General features: G+C 39.1%; 1 pseudogene; it reads left to right on the top strand.

Moving 5' to 3' along the window:
• The first annotated feature begins 6,794 nt into the window (after window positions 1–6,794).
• On the top strand, window positions 6,795–8,256 carry LOC131277604 (ornithine decarboxylase pseudogene; annotated as a pseudogene).
• Window positions 8,257–15,417: the final 7,161 nt, after the last annotated feature.

The raw sequence follows: 15,417 nt of genomic DNA, 5'->3' as shown, positions 1-15,417 counted from the left end.
TAAGATTTTTTTAAGTTCCTTAGACTATGAGTAATGCTGATAGTTAACTGCATATTGCTGCTTGTTCTCATGTAGATGGGTATATATAGAGTGCCTTGTAAACAAAAAGTTGTCTGATGAGTCTCTACTCACAGACCCCCTGATCCCAGCTCTCTCTATCTTTCTTTCATTCTTCTTTTTCTCTTTCTTTCATTCCCAATAACATTCAGGCCCAAATCTCCAACAAATGGTGCCCAATGCAGAGCCCAAAGAAGTGAGTCTTCCAAAACAGTATTGGGACCCACGGAAAGGACTCCTACGAGGGTTGTAAATGACGTCCAAAGCAGTGTGACTCAAGTCTTCTTTTAGGTAAGTAACATTTCCACGAAGTCATCAGGGTAATGGGTATTCAAATGGGAAGTGTGGAAGAATATTTGCAAGTGTTAAAAACTTTGTTGAAAGCTAGTGGGGTGCCTGTAAAAAGTTGTGAGTTAATTGAATTGTTTGCTTTAATACAAAAGCATTGTGGTTGGTTTCAGCCTCAGGGGCATAATGTTTTAAATTTGAAACAGTGGAGATGTGTAATGAAAGCTTTACAGAGAGCATATCAAAGAGGGGAATCCATTCCTTTTATCTGTGTGAGCTTTGTGCCAGCAAATTACTGCCACCTTAGATCCTTTACAATCAGAGGAAGATGACAAAGAAGAAATTACTATATTTTCAAAACCCATAGACAAACAGAAAGTGGAGGGCCATTTGAAAGAAAGAAATTCTGAGCCAAAAGGCAGAGGAGAGTCTCCTGGCTTTATGCCTAGTCCTAGTACTAACCCTTTTATAGTTAAGAAAATACCTGTCTACTCTAATGAAACATGCAGTCTCCATATATCATCCAGGTCTTTATCCTAGCTTATATCCAGTTCTACCTAATGCACCTGTTGAGCTAGCAATTATGGCTGCCCCAGCATCAACACCTGGAATCTTTTCAGATATGGCAGATGCTTTACCCTATGTTAAAAAGATATTTGTGGGTAGGAGGCAAGATGGCATCTGAGTGAGTACACCTTATAATCACTCCTGCAAAGAAGCGGCTGAGTAGGGTTGGAGTCCTGCTAGACCAGGCTGTTTTGGGTGTTTGAAGGGAAGGAGGTGTCTGGATGTTGATTTGGTGGGATGGTGACAGAAGAGATTCTTGGAAGAGGTAGAATTTTGGGTCTCTTTCACGGAGGTTGCGGTTGTGAGTGGGACCCTTCCCCCTGGGACTGGCTGCCCGGTGGTGGTGATTCCTGGAGACTTTGCTTTGCTGGGGAGTTCCCAAGCCCTGAGCAGGCTGTTTTGGGGGCTTGCAGGGTGGGAAGTGTCTGGAAGTTGATTTGGTGAGACAGTGATGGAGGAGATTCTTGCAAGAGGTGGAATTTTGGGTTTCCGATTCAAAGGTCAGATGTTCTGGCTGGAGCCCCTCCCCCTAGGGCTGGCGGCTGGGCCATGGTGATCCCTGGGATCTTTGTTGTGTGGGGTGTTCCTAAACCTGAGCAGGCTGTTTCGGGGGCTTGCAGGGCAGGAGGTGACTGGATGTCAATTTGGTGAGACAGTGACAGAAGAGATTCTTGCAAGAGGTGGAACTTGCAGTTTCTGACATGGAGGTCAGAAGTTGTAGGAGGAACCCTTCCACCTAGGGCTGGCAGCCTGTCTGGGGTGGTCCCTGAACTTTTTGTAGTGCAGCAGCACACCCAGCAGGCTGTTTCAGGGGCTTGCAGGGCAGGAGGTGTCTGGATGTCTATTTGGTGAGACAGTAACAGAAGAGATTCTTGTAAGAGGTGGAATTTTGGGTTTCTGACACAGAGGTCAGAGTTTGCAGGTGGAGCCCCTCTCCCTAGGGCTGTGCCCAGCTGCAGGGATCCCTGAAGGCTGTGTTGCACTGCAGTGCTCCCAGGCCCCCTGTTAACTGGATGCATGGTTCCCAGGTCTGTGTCCCCTAAACCCTGGTGGCCCACACTCCAGAGACTCACACACCTTAAGTCTGCAATATCACAGCCTTCCCATCCCTGAATCCACTGTGCAGTGAAGTCCACTGAGGTCTTTGATTATCCTATCCCTCAGCATTTCTGGTTTTTTTTCTTTTTCTTTTTTCTTCTTTTTTTGTCTTGGTTGCTAATATTGCATTATCTCCTGGTCTTTTCTCCCATTTTATCCCCCAAGGTCCTTTTTTGTTTATTTAGTTTTTTTTCTCCTTTTCTTTTTCTTGCTTGTTTCCCTCCCTTTTCTTTGCCCACCCTCTTTTTTCTTCTCTTTTTTTCTTTTCTCTCTTTTTCTTCTTATTTTATTATATTTAATTTATATAATAGTTGCTGCAGGGAGCGCTTCACATTTGCTGTGTTTCCTCATCCTCCATTACCTCTTTTCTGTGTGAATTGATTTTGGCCACCTACACTATCCCCTTTCCCCCACATCTTGTTATCCTCCATCATCTACTGTCTCCCTTACATTCCACCTCCCTTTCTTTGGCCCCCAAATTGTCTGACTTTTAATTTCTAATACCTTTGTTCTGTTTCTTGTCTTTTATCCACTCTTGATATTATTGTCTTTCTTTTCTCTTTCCCTCTCTCATTAAAACACTGCTTTTTAATTCATACTCTATTTCTCCCATATTCAGTTGACTGTCTCATTATAGGTACTCTATTTACTGCTATAACTCAACACAACTTATGTGAGTCTAATATCCATTCTCCCAGATCTCACATTTTTGCTCTGTTAACAGTTATTACCAATACTACATTACACACTTTCTTTTCTTACTCATTTTGCTTTCCCTGGCCCTAATATTTTCCTTCAAAGTGAACTTAGCCAGCAACAAGAACATAGAATAAGAAGAACAAAGTGACAAAGAGAAGACATAACACTTATGCAAGAACAACTAATTAATCCCCAAGAATAGACAAAGAAGCTAAGGAGCTGATTAAACCCATCAAGATAAAATGATGACCAGACAGCAACAAAAAATTACAAACCAAACCAATAATCAGGAAAACATGGCTGGATCCAATGAACAAACTAAAAGCTGGGAAGGGGAGCAGAACATTGGACAAGTAATTAAAGATCTCAAAACATATATAAGAGATTAACAATATGAAGAAAACACTTGGAGAGGAAATTGCAGACCTATGCAAAAAGATAACAGATATGATGGGGATGAACAGCACAGTTCAAGAAATGAAAAATACACTTGCTGCAAATAGCAGCAGATTAGAAGAGGCAGAGGAGAGAATTAGCGACATGGAAGACATTACATCTGAAATCAAACAGATAATAGAACTGATTGATAAAAAGATAGAAAAAATCCAACTAGGACTTAGGGACCTGAATGACAATGCAGAATGCACAAACATATGTATTATAGGCATCACAGAAGGAGAAGAGAAGGGAAAGGGGACAGAAGGGCTGTTGGAGGAAATAAGGACTGAAAACTTCCCAAATCTACTGAGAGAGATGGATGTACATGTCTAGGAAGCACAACACACCCCAAACATCATAAATCCCAACAGGCCCACCCCAAGACATATATGTGTCAAATTATCCAATGCTCAAGACAAAGAAAAAATTCTAAAAGCAAGAGAAAAGAAAACCATCACATACAAGGGAGGCTCCATAAGATTAAGTGCTGCTTTCTCATCTGAAACCATGGAGGCAAGAAGGCAGTGGTATGATATAGTCAAGGTACTAAAAGAAAAAAAAATCCAACCAAGAATACTCTACCCAGCTAAACTAGCACTCAAAAATGATGGAAAGTTCAAAATATTCACAGATAAACAGAAATTGAAAGAGAATGCCAACAAGAACCCTGCCCTTCAAGAAATACTAAAAGGAGTTCTTCAGGAAGAAAGGAAAAAGCAGGAGAGGCAGAGTTGGAGGAGAGTGTAAGAGCAACAAAAAAGACAAAAAGAGAAGGAAAAAAACAAACAAAATATGACAAACACAAGTCCAATCAAAATATGGCTAACATAAATAATTCCTTGAAAGTAATAACACTGAATGTCAATGGATTAAACTCACTTATCAAAAGATTCAGACTTGGAGATTGGATAAGGAAATATGACCCATCTATATGCTGTCTACAAGAAACACATCTTAGACTCAGGAATTCATGGAGGTTGAAAGTGAATGGTTGGAAAACAATCTTACAAGCAAATAATAACCAAAAAAGACAGGAGTAGCTATATTAATATCAGACAAAATAGACTTTAAATGTGAAAAATTTGTGAGAGACAAAGAAGGCTACTACATATTACTGAAAGGGACAATCTCTCAAGAAGAACAAATAATCATAAATATTTATGCTTCTAACAAGGGCACCTCCAAATACATGAGGCAAACACTGGAAAAACTAAGTGAAAGAGTAGATGACTCTACAATTATAGTGGGAGATTTTAATACACCACTATCAACTTTGGATAGAACATCTCAAAAGAGAAACACTAAAGAAATAAAAACTTTAAACAGTGTATTAGAGGAGTTGGATCTAATAGACATTTACAGATCATTACACCCGAATACAGCAGGATATACATTTTTCTCAAGTGCACATGGATCATTCTCCAAGATGGACCATATGCTAGCCACAAAGAAAGGCTCAGTGAATTCAGAAAGATCAAAATCATAAAAAATAATATCTCTGACCACAGTGGAGTGAAGCCAGATTTCACACCAAGATATGGAAATTAAACAGCATGCTCTTAGAAAACAGTGGGTCAAAGAGGAAATCTCAAAAGAAATTAATAACTACCTTGAAACTCATGAAAATGATAACACAACATACAAAACTTATGGGATGCAGCAAAAGCAGTACTGAGAGGGAAATTTATAGCCATAAATTCATACATCCAAAAAGAAGAAAGAGCAAAAATTGAAGAACTACCTGCACATTTGGAGGAATTAGTAAAAGAACAACAAAGTAACCCCACAGGAAGAAGAAAGAAAGAAAGAACAAAGATAAGAGCAGAACTAAATGAAATAGAAAATAAGAAAGCACTTGAAAAGATAAACAAAACCAAGAAGCTGGTTCTTTGGGAAGATCAATAAAATTGACAAACCCTTAGCTAGACTAACAAAGAAAAAGCGAGATAAGATGCAAATACACAAAATAAGAAACAAGAAGGGAGATGTCATCACTGACCCCACAGAAATAAAGATTATCATGAGAGGATACTTTGAAAAACTATATTCCAACAAAACTGACAATTCAGAGGAAATGGACAAATTCCTAGAAACACATAAGCAGCCTATATTGATGAAAGAAGAAATTGATGATCTCAACAAGCCAATCACAAGTAAAGAGATAGAATCAGTCATTAAAAACCTCCCAACTAAGAAGAACCCAGGGCCAGATGGCTTCACTGGTGAATTCTACAAAACATTACAGAAAGAACTAACACCAATCCTGCTGAAACTCTTCCAAAAAATTGAAGCAGAAGGAACATTACCTAACTCCTTCTATGATGCCAACATTATCCTAGTACCAAAGCCAAACAAAGACACCACAAGAAAGGAAAATTACAGATCAATTTCTCTAATGAACCTAGATGCAAAAATCCTCAACAAAATAGTTGCTAACTGTATTCAACAATACATTAAGCAAATTATATACCATAACCAAGTGGGATTCATTCCGGGTGTGCAAGGATGGTTCAACATAAGCAAATCAATCAATGTTATACACCATATAAGCAGATTAAAGGGAAAAAATCACGATTATATCTATAGATGCAGAAAAAGAATTGGACAAAATACAGCACCCTTTCTTGATAAAAACACTGCAAAAGATCAGAATACAAGGAAATTTTTTTAACATAATAAAGAGTATATATGAAAAACCCACAGCCAACATCTTTTACTATGGTGAAATCCTAAAATCCTTCCCTCTAAGATCAGGAACAAGACAAGGATGCCTACTCTCACCCCTTCTATTTAACATTGTCTTAGAAGTACTTGCTCGAGCACTGAGGCAAGAAGCAGATACAAAAAGCATTCAAATTGGAAAGGAAGAAGTCAAAATTTCATTATTTGCAGATGACATGATCCTATACATAGAAAACCCTAAGAGGTCTACAACAAGGCTTCTAGAACTCATAAATGAGTTTAGTGAAGTTGCAGGTTATAAGATGAATGCACAAAAATCAGTAGCATTTCTATATACAAATAATGAGCAAGCTCAGGAGGAAATCAAGAAACAAATATCATTTACAATAGTAAATTAAAAAATCAAATACCTGGGAATAAATTTAACTAAAGATGTGAAAAACTTATACACAGAGAACTACACAAGACTGTTCAAGGAAATCAAAGAAGACCTAAATAAATGGAAGAATATTCCCTGTTCATGGATAGGAAGACTAAATATTATCAAGATGTCTATCCTACCAAAACTGATCTACACATTCAATGCAATCCCAATAAAAATCAACACAGCATTCTTTAAGGAATTAGAAAAACTCACTATGAAATTTATTTGGAAAGGAAAGAGGCCCCGAATAGCTAAAGACATATTGAAAAAGAAAAATAAGTCAGGCCTCTGCAGCTTTGCCACCAACCACCCTCTGGCACAGTTCTGGTGCCTCCTTGGGCCAGCAGTCCTCCAACGGGAGGGAGCAAGGTGGGCGGTGGTGGTGGCAGCATTGCGGGCTGCAGGACCTCCTCGGGGAGTGGCCCCGGCACCCAAGTGCTAGGAGAACATTTCCACTGCTGCATCAAGGGCACAAGTCTTATAATTCAGCAAGATTTGGAATCCCTGGAGAATTGCCTTCCTGAAAAGTTGAAAGAAATCTCTTTAAATTCTGTCTCTTAGTTTTCCATTTTGTTGTGTTTCAGTGGAACATCAAGAAACCATGAACAACTTCAGTAATGAGGAGTTTGACTGCCATTTCCTGATGAAGGTTTTACTGCCAAGGACATTCTGGGCCAAAAAATTAATGAAGTTTCTTCTGATGATGATAAAGATGCCTTCTATGTTGCAGACCTTGGAGACATTCTAAAGAAACATCTGAGATGGTTAAAAGTTCTTCCTCGTGTCACCCCCTTCTTTGCAGTCAAATGTAATGACAGTAAAGCCATAGTGAAGACCCTGGCTTCCATAGGGACAGGATTTGATTGTGCTAGCAAGACTGAAATCCAGTTGGTGCAGAGTCTCGGGGTGCCGCCAGAGAGGATAATCTATGCAAACCCTTGTAAACAAGTGTCTCAAATTAACTATGCCGCCAATAATGGAGTTGAGATGATGACTTTTGATAGCGAGGTTGAGTTGATGAAAGTGGCCAGGGCATATCCAAAGGCAAAAGTTGGTTTTGTGGATTGCCACCGATGACTCCAAAGCAGTCTGCCACCTCAGTGTTAAATTTGGAGCCACACAGAAAACCAGTAAGCTTCTTTTGGAATGGGCTAAAGAGCTTGATATTGATGTCATTGATGTCAGCTTCCATGTGGGAAGTGGCTATACTGATCCTGAAACTTTTGTGCAGGCCATCTATGATGCCCGCTGTGTCTTTGACATGGGAGCTGAGGTTGGTTTCAGCATGTATCTACTTGATATTGGTGGTGGCTTTCCCAGATCTGATGACGTGAAGCTTAAATTTGAAGAGATAACCAGTGTCATTAATCCAGCATTAGACAAGTATTTCCCATTAGATTCTGGAGTGAGAATCATAGCTGAACCAGGCTGATATTATGTTGCTTCAGCTTTCACACTTGCAGTGAATATCATTGCCAAAATAAATTGTATTTAAGGAACAGACAGGCTCTGATGATGAAGATGAATTGAGTGAACAAACTTTTATGCATTATGTGAATGATGGAGTATATGGATCATTTAATTGTATCCTTTATGATCATGAGCATGTAAAGCTTCTTCTGCAGAAGAGATGCAAACCAGATGAGAAGTATTACTCATCTAGCATATGGGGACCCACGTGTGATGGCCTTGATCAGATCGTTGAGCACTGTGGCCTGCCAGAAATGCACGTGGGTGACTGGATGCTGTTTGACTGGATGCTGGGGGCTTACACTGTGGCTACTGCTTCCACTTTCAATGGGTTCCAGAGGTCAACCATCTACTATGTGATGTCAGGGCCTGCATGGCAAGTCATGCAACAAATTGAGAGCCGGGGGTTTCCACCTGAAGTAGAGGAGCAAGACGCCAGTGCTCTGCCTTTTTCCTGTGCTTGGGAAAGTGGGATGAAGCGCCACCCGGCCACTTGTGCTCCAGCTAGTATTAATGTGTAAATACCATTTTTGTAGCTGCTAACTGTGAGTTTACCTTGAATGGAGGGATCTGGGGGGGGGATCATTTAACTTAATTACTGCTAGTTTTGAAATGTCCTTCTAAGAGTAGGGTTGGCACAGACACAGAGATAAGGAAGACTAGGAGATGGGGTTACACTTATCTGTGTCCTATGGAAACTACTTGATTATTTTGTTTTATATGGATTTTTATTCACTTTCAAACATACTTCTAAGGGATGCCTCTCACCTGCTGAGCAAGCATTTGTAGCTTGTATAACCCCAGAATGGGCCAAAAGCTTAATGTTGTGACCTGTTTTAAAAATAAAAGTATCTTGAAATAAAAAGAAAAAGAAAAAAGAAAAACGAAATTGGAGGAATCACACTACCTGACTTCAAAACATACTACAAAGCTACAGTAGAGAAAAAAGCATGATATTGGCACAAGGAGAGACACACAGACCAATGGAACCGAATTGAGATTCTGATAGAGATCCTCAAATATATAGTCATATAATATTCAATAAAGCCACCAAACCCTCTCAACTGGGAAAGAATGGCCTATTCAAAATATGGTGCCTGGAGAACTGGATATCCATATGTAAAAGAATGAAAGAGGATTACCATCTCACACCTTATACAAAAATCAACTCAAAATGGATCAAAGACCTAAATATAAGAGCCAAGACCATAAAGACTTTGGGAAGCAGTGTAGGGAAGCATATACAAGACCCTGTAATAGGAAGTGGCTTCATGAACTTTACACCAAAAGCACGAGCAGCAAAAGAACAAATAGATAAATGTGACTTCCTCAATTTAAAGCCTTCTGTACCTCAAAGGATTTTGTCAAGAAAGTGAAAAGAGAGCCTACACAATGGGAGAAAATATTTCATAACCATATATCTGATAGGAGACTTATATAACCTGCATATATAAAGAACTCCTATATCTTGAAAAGAAAAAGACAATGAACCCACTTTAAAATTGGGGAAAAGATTTCAACAGATACTTCTCCAAAGAAGAAATACAAGTGGCTAAAAAGCACATGAAAAAATGCTCCAAATCTCTAGCTATCAGGGAAATGCAAATCAAAACTACAATGAGATACCATCTTACTCCCATAAGATTGCCAGCTATGAAAAAAACAGAAGACTACAAATGCTGGAGAGGATGTGGAGGAATGGGAACAGTCATCCACTGCTGGTGGGAATGCAGAAGGATCCAGACATTCTGGAGGACAGTTTGGCGGTTTCTCAAAAAGCTAGGTATGGATTTGCCATATGACCAAGGAATTCCACATCTGGGTATATACCCAGAAGAACTGAAAACAAGGACACAAACCAATATATGCACACCATGATCATAGCAGCATTGTTCACTATTGCCAAAAGCCAAATGCCCATCAACAGATGAATGGATAAATAAAATCTGGTATATATATACAAGGAATACTATTCAGCTTTAAGAATGAATACACTACAAACACATGTGATAACATGGATGAATCTTGAGAACCTTATGTTTAGTGAAGAAACCCAGGCATTGAAGAACAAATACTACATGACTTCAATGACATGAAATAACAAAGCTGCCTCAGAGAGCTAGAGACTGGATGATAGGCTTACAGGAAATTGGGGGTAGAGGAAGGATGTAAGCTGACACCTACATGGGTGAAATTTATAATAAACTGGAAGTATTTGTACAAGGAAGGGATAAAATGGGGGCATAGGGTTACTTTTGAGTGGGGTTTTGTGGGCTAGAGGGGGGCTAGGTATGGGAGAATGGGTAATATTGCCCAAGAAATTGAGGGGAGGCTGGGGGAACATATGAACATAGGAGATTGTCAGATATTTGGTTGAGAGTATAATGCTGAAAAAACTCTTTCAAAAAAATAATAAGGAAGGTTACCTGTTTAAAATGTTTAAGGGAGATAATCTGATACAGGACAGGTTCCTAGGGAGTGTGTGAGTGCTCATTTTGCCATAGTGAGTTATATCATTGGATAGAGACCCATATAATGAGAGTGAAGGTATACCCACATCCTGGGGAGGACTGATGTTCTCAAATAGAGGGAATTGTATCTCTCGAGAGGAATGGTGGCAGTTGAGCATGTCAAGTCCTCAACATTGTTGCAAGTATCTCTGAACATGGCCCTTTAAGCAATGAAGGTTGATGGTAACTGTGCACCCTGAGGGGAGGGGGAAAGAGGTATTCAATAGACAGAATGAATGTAACTATGTGTGCAATAGAAGTGTTCACAAGATTATGGAAAGATGGATATAAGACATGTTAAATTACACCAAAAAATGTAGAGGGGCCGATAGGTTAAAATGCAATTCATAATGTAAAACATAAGATAATTAAAAATTTAGAAAATTGTATAGTCTAAAATATAAACCACAATGTAAACCCAAATGTTACCATGTTTGAAAGCTATTATCTCAATATCTGTACATCAGTTTCAGTAAATATAGTATGAATATGTAAAAAGATTATTGCTGTGGAAGGGAAAAGGTTTTATGTTGGATATGTTGGAGTACTGTATATTGTATATATGAACTACTGTGATCTAAAACTTTTGTGAAGATAAGCTTAATAATTAGGGGAAAAAAAGAAAAAGAAAGGACGTAGACACTAAGGAAAAGATGGAAGAAGTTGCCTTGCCAATTTGCATACAGGACAACACTTACTGCAGTGATGGAAGCCAAAACATCAAAAATAAAGCTTTTGCATTTTTTAATTTTTTGATACCCCAATTTATTTTTACCTTAATTTTTCTAAATTAATATGTACTCTATATCTAACCTTTAAACTCATCACTATATTCCATTTTACTATTAATGAAATGTGGCAATATATTATGCTTCATTTTTTAAAAAGTTTTGGATCACAGAGAGTTTCAACAATGGCAGGGGAAGAATACTGGTGTGGGATGTTATTGACAGGGGACATAGGTTGGCAGGGAGTTCTCCAGGGCATATATCTAGGGTACATATAAATGTTTGGATATTTTCATAGTGGTTACAGTTAAAAATGACAACTGAGGAAGTGCTGAGTTCCAAGCCAGGGGAGCTCTATCACATTTCCTAAAGGAACAGCATTAATCCCCCAAGTGCAACAGCAAAGACCAAAAAAGAAGGATGGTCCAACAATGAGCCCTTAATACTAATGACTATGCGTATGAGCCTGTGCACCTGAAATAAGAACTAGATGCAGAGCTGCAGGGTGCCTAAGAGTTACCTCCTGAGAACCTCTCTGTTGCTCAAATGTGGCCAGTCTCAAAGCCAAACTCAGCATGTAAATGCACTGCCTTCCCCCCAGCATGGGACATGACTCCCAGGAATGAGCCTCCCTGGTGCTGAGGGATTACTACCAACTACCAGCTGATGATGTAACTAGAAAATGACCTTGAATAAAAGGGTCAACTCAGACCACAGAATATCTCAGCCTATGGGAAACGGACTTTGGCCCAGTGGTTAGGGCATCCATCTACCATATGGGAGGTCCGCAGTTCAAGCCCCGGGCCTCCTTGACCCGTGTGGAGCTGGCCCAAGCACAGTGCTGATGCACGCAAGGAGTGCCCTGCTACACAGGGATGTCCCCCGCGTAGGGGAGCCCCACGTGCAAGGAGTGCACCCATAAGGAGAGCCGCCCAGCGCGAAGGAGGGAGCAGCCTGCCGAGGAATGGCGCCACCCACACTTCCCGTGCCACTGACGACAACAGAAGCGGACAAAGAAACAAGATGAACAAAAAGACACAGAAAACAGACAACCGGGGGAGGAGAGGGGAATTAAATAAATAAATAATAAATCTTTAAAAAAAAAAAAAGAATATCTCAGCCTACATATAATATCAGGAGTTAAAAATGCTTTTTTGACCTTAAATAAAAGGGAAAATAGAAAGGACAAATGAGCTTATATGGCTATGGGTCTCCAAAAAAGAGTTGTGATGTTATCAGAGGGGTCACACCTATGTACACCTCAGCAGAGTCCCAGAGACAGATAAAGTAGATACAACCCCAGTATTGGTTCTTCTGAGGGCAACAGAGACCCAAAGGTTCTATGGTCATGGTGGATGGAGTTCAGTGCCATGTCAGTTGGCCCTACTTTGGAGTTTGTGTTCTGGTGTGATGGAGCTGGACTCAGATCTGATCTTGCTTCACAAGCCTCTCTTGTTACTTTTACTGGACCTGTGGTTGGCACTGGGGTTTAGTGTGTACTCAGGGGTCCTGAATCTCTGGACTGCCCATGTGATAGCCAAGCCCTGAGCCTCAACAGACTTGCAACTCCTACACTCTGGTTTATTGGACTTACCCCACTCAGCTAACATGGAGGTGAAGAAGGTCAACCACCACACCAGGGAGCCAAGAGTGCCTTTAACTACATGCAGGAGAATGGCATCCATCATCCATGTGGAATTTAAGCCCCTTCTCAATACAGAGGGAGAGAGGACATAACCATTCCAGGGTCTGCAGGATGGAGGAATAGAGTATGGATTAGAGTGGACTTACTGATATTCTATTCATGAACTATTGTGATTAGTAATCAAAGATAATGTGGCACTGGTGTGGAGAAAGTGGCCATGGTGGCTGCTGGGGGTAGGGAGTGTGAGGAAGAGATGTGATGTGGGGCATTTTCAGGACTTGGAGTTGTCCTGGGTGGTGCTGCAGTGACAGTTATCAGACATTGTATGTCCTCCCATGGCCCACTGGTGGACTGTAGGATAGTGTGGGCTATGGTGTGGACTACTGACCATGAGGTGCAGCGGCGCTCAGAGATGTATTCACCAAGTGCAATGAATGTCTCATGATGATGGAGGAGGCTGTTGTTATGGGGCGAGGAGTGGGGTGAGGGGGATGGGGGGTATGTAGGGACCTCATATTTTTTTAATGTAATATTAAAAAAAGACAAAAAAATTTAAGTAAATATAAAAAAATAAAATAAAGTCAACTATATGCTTCACCAAAAAAAGAAAAAATAGCGATTTTCCAAAGAGTACACATCCAATGACTCTTGTGTCTAATAATCCCTCTCCCCATATCAATAATCACTAGATTGACTTAAAATAATTAAAATATACAGCACTGTGAAATGTAGTTTTGCCTATTTTGGAACTTTAAATCTGAGTTGTTGCCAGAGCTGTATTTTGTTTATTTTGCTTTCATACATTCTGCTGTACAATTATAGCACACTTTGTGTATCAAGTCTTCTGTTGATGGACATTTGCCTTGTTTTTGTTTCTGACCACTGTCAATAAGTCTGCAATAAACATTGTGATCCATGTCACACACACAAAAAAAAACTTATGAGATACAGCAAAGGCAGTCTTGAGAGGGAAACTTAAAACCCTAAATGCCCATATTAAAAGTGAAAAAAGAGCTAAATGAAAAGATTTAACTGAGCAACAAGACAAACTAGAAAAAGAACAACAAACCAATCCTCAAAGCAAGCAGAAGAAATAACAAAGAGTGAAGTAGAAATAAATGAAATTGAAAAGAAAAAAGAACTTTAGAGAAAATCAAAATCAAAAGCTGGTTCTTTGAGAAGATAGGTAAAATTTACAAACCCCTACTAAGATTAACAGAGAAAAGAGAAGAGGCAAATAAATACAATCTGAAAAAAAGGGAAGAACTATGACTGACCCCACAGAAATAAAAAGGATCCTAAGAGGATATTATGAGAAACTGTATGTCAACAAACTAGACAACCTAGATGAAATGGGCAGATTCCTAGAAATGCACAAACAACTTACACTGACACTATAAGAAATGCAAGAACTTAACAAACCACTCACACTTAAAGACACTGAATCCATCATCAAAAACTTCCCATCAAAAAAAAGTCCAGGACCAGATGGCTTTACAGGTGAATTCTACCAAACACTTCAAAAAGAATGAACACCAATCCTATTCAAATTCTTTCAAAAAATTCAAGAGGGAAAATTACCCAACACTTTTTATGAAACCAACATCACTGTAAAATCAAAGCCAAATAAAGACACCACGAGGAAAGAAAATTATAGACCAATTTCTCTATTAAACATAGATGCAAGAATCCTCAACAAAGTATTTGTAAACAGAATTCAGGAGCATCTCAACAGACTTGTACATTACAACCAAGTGGGATTTATTCCTGGTAGGCAAGGCTCATTCAACATAAGAAAATCAACCACATTACCAAACTGAAAGGAAAAAACACATGATCATCTAAATCAAAAAAAAAATCATAAAAAATTGGAAAAAGCATCTGACAAAATCTGGCATCCTTTCTTGATAAAAACATTTCAAAAGATATGAATAGGAGGAAAATTCCTCAATATGATAAAAAGTATATATGAAAACCACACAACCAACATCTTAGTGGGGACAGGTTGAAGGCTTTCCCTCTAAGATCAGGAACAAGACAAGATGCCCACTAGCAACCTTGGTATTTAGCATTGTAAAAGCTCTAGCTAGAGCAAGAAAAAGAACACAGTAAATGCATTCAAATAGGAAAAAGAGGAAGGAAAGCTCTATTTGTGGATGACATGATCCTATTTTATAGAAAATTCAGAAATGTCTACAAAACAAAGCTACTTGAGCTAAAGAGTTCAGCAAAGTGGCAGGATACAAAATCAATATGCAGAAATCTGTAATGTTTTTGTACATTAGTACTGCATAATCTGAAGAGGAAATTGGGGGGAAATTCCACTAACAATAGCAACAAAATGACTAAAACACCTAGAAATCTATTTAACCAAAGAAGTACAGGACCTATAAGCAGAAAACTACAAAACAACACTAAAAGAAATGTTAGAAAGACTTAAACAAATGGAAAGATATTCCATGTTCATGGATTGGAAGACTATTATGAAGATGTCAATCCTAACCTAACTGATTTAAAGATCCAATGCAATACCAATCAAAATTCCAACAGCTTACTTCACATTAATAGAAAAGGCAATTACCAAATTCACTTGGAAGGGAAAGTACCCCTGAATAGCCAAAAGTATTCTAAAAAAGTATAGTATACTATACTATACTATAGCATAATATAGGATGAATTTCACTGATCTCCAAACATATTACAAAGCTACAGTGGTCAAAACAACATGGTACTGGCATAAAGAGAGACACATTGAACAGTGGAATAGAATTGAAAGTCTAGAAATAAACCCTTACCTCTATGGTCAACTAG

Source organism: Dasypus novemcinctus, unplaced genomic scaffold (genome assembly GCF_030445035.2).
Source record: "Dasypus novemcinctus isolate mDasNov1 unplaced genomic scaffold, mDasNov1.1.hap2 scaffold_177, whole genome shotgun sequence".
Taxonomy (NCBI): domain Eukaryota; kingdom Metazoa; phylum Chordata; class Mammalia; order Cingulata; family Dasypodidae; genus Dasypus; species Dasypus novemcinctus.
Note: the sequence above shows the minus strand (reverse complement) of the source record. Positions and strands in the feature narration are given on the sequence as shown.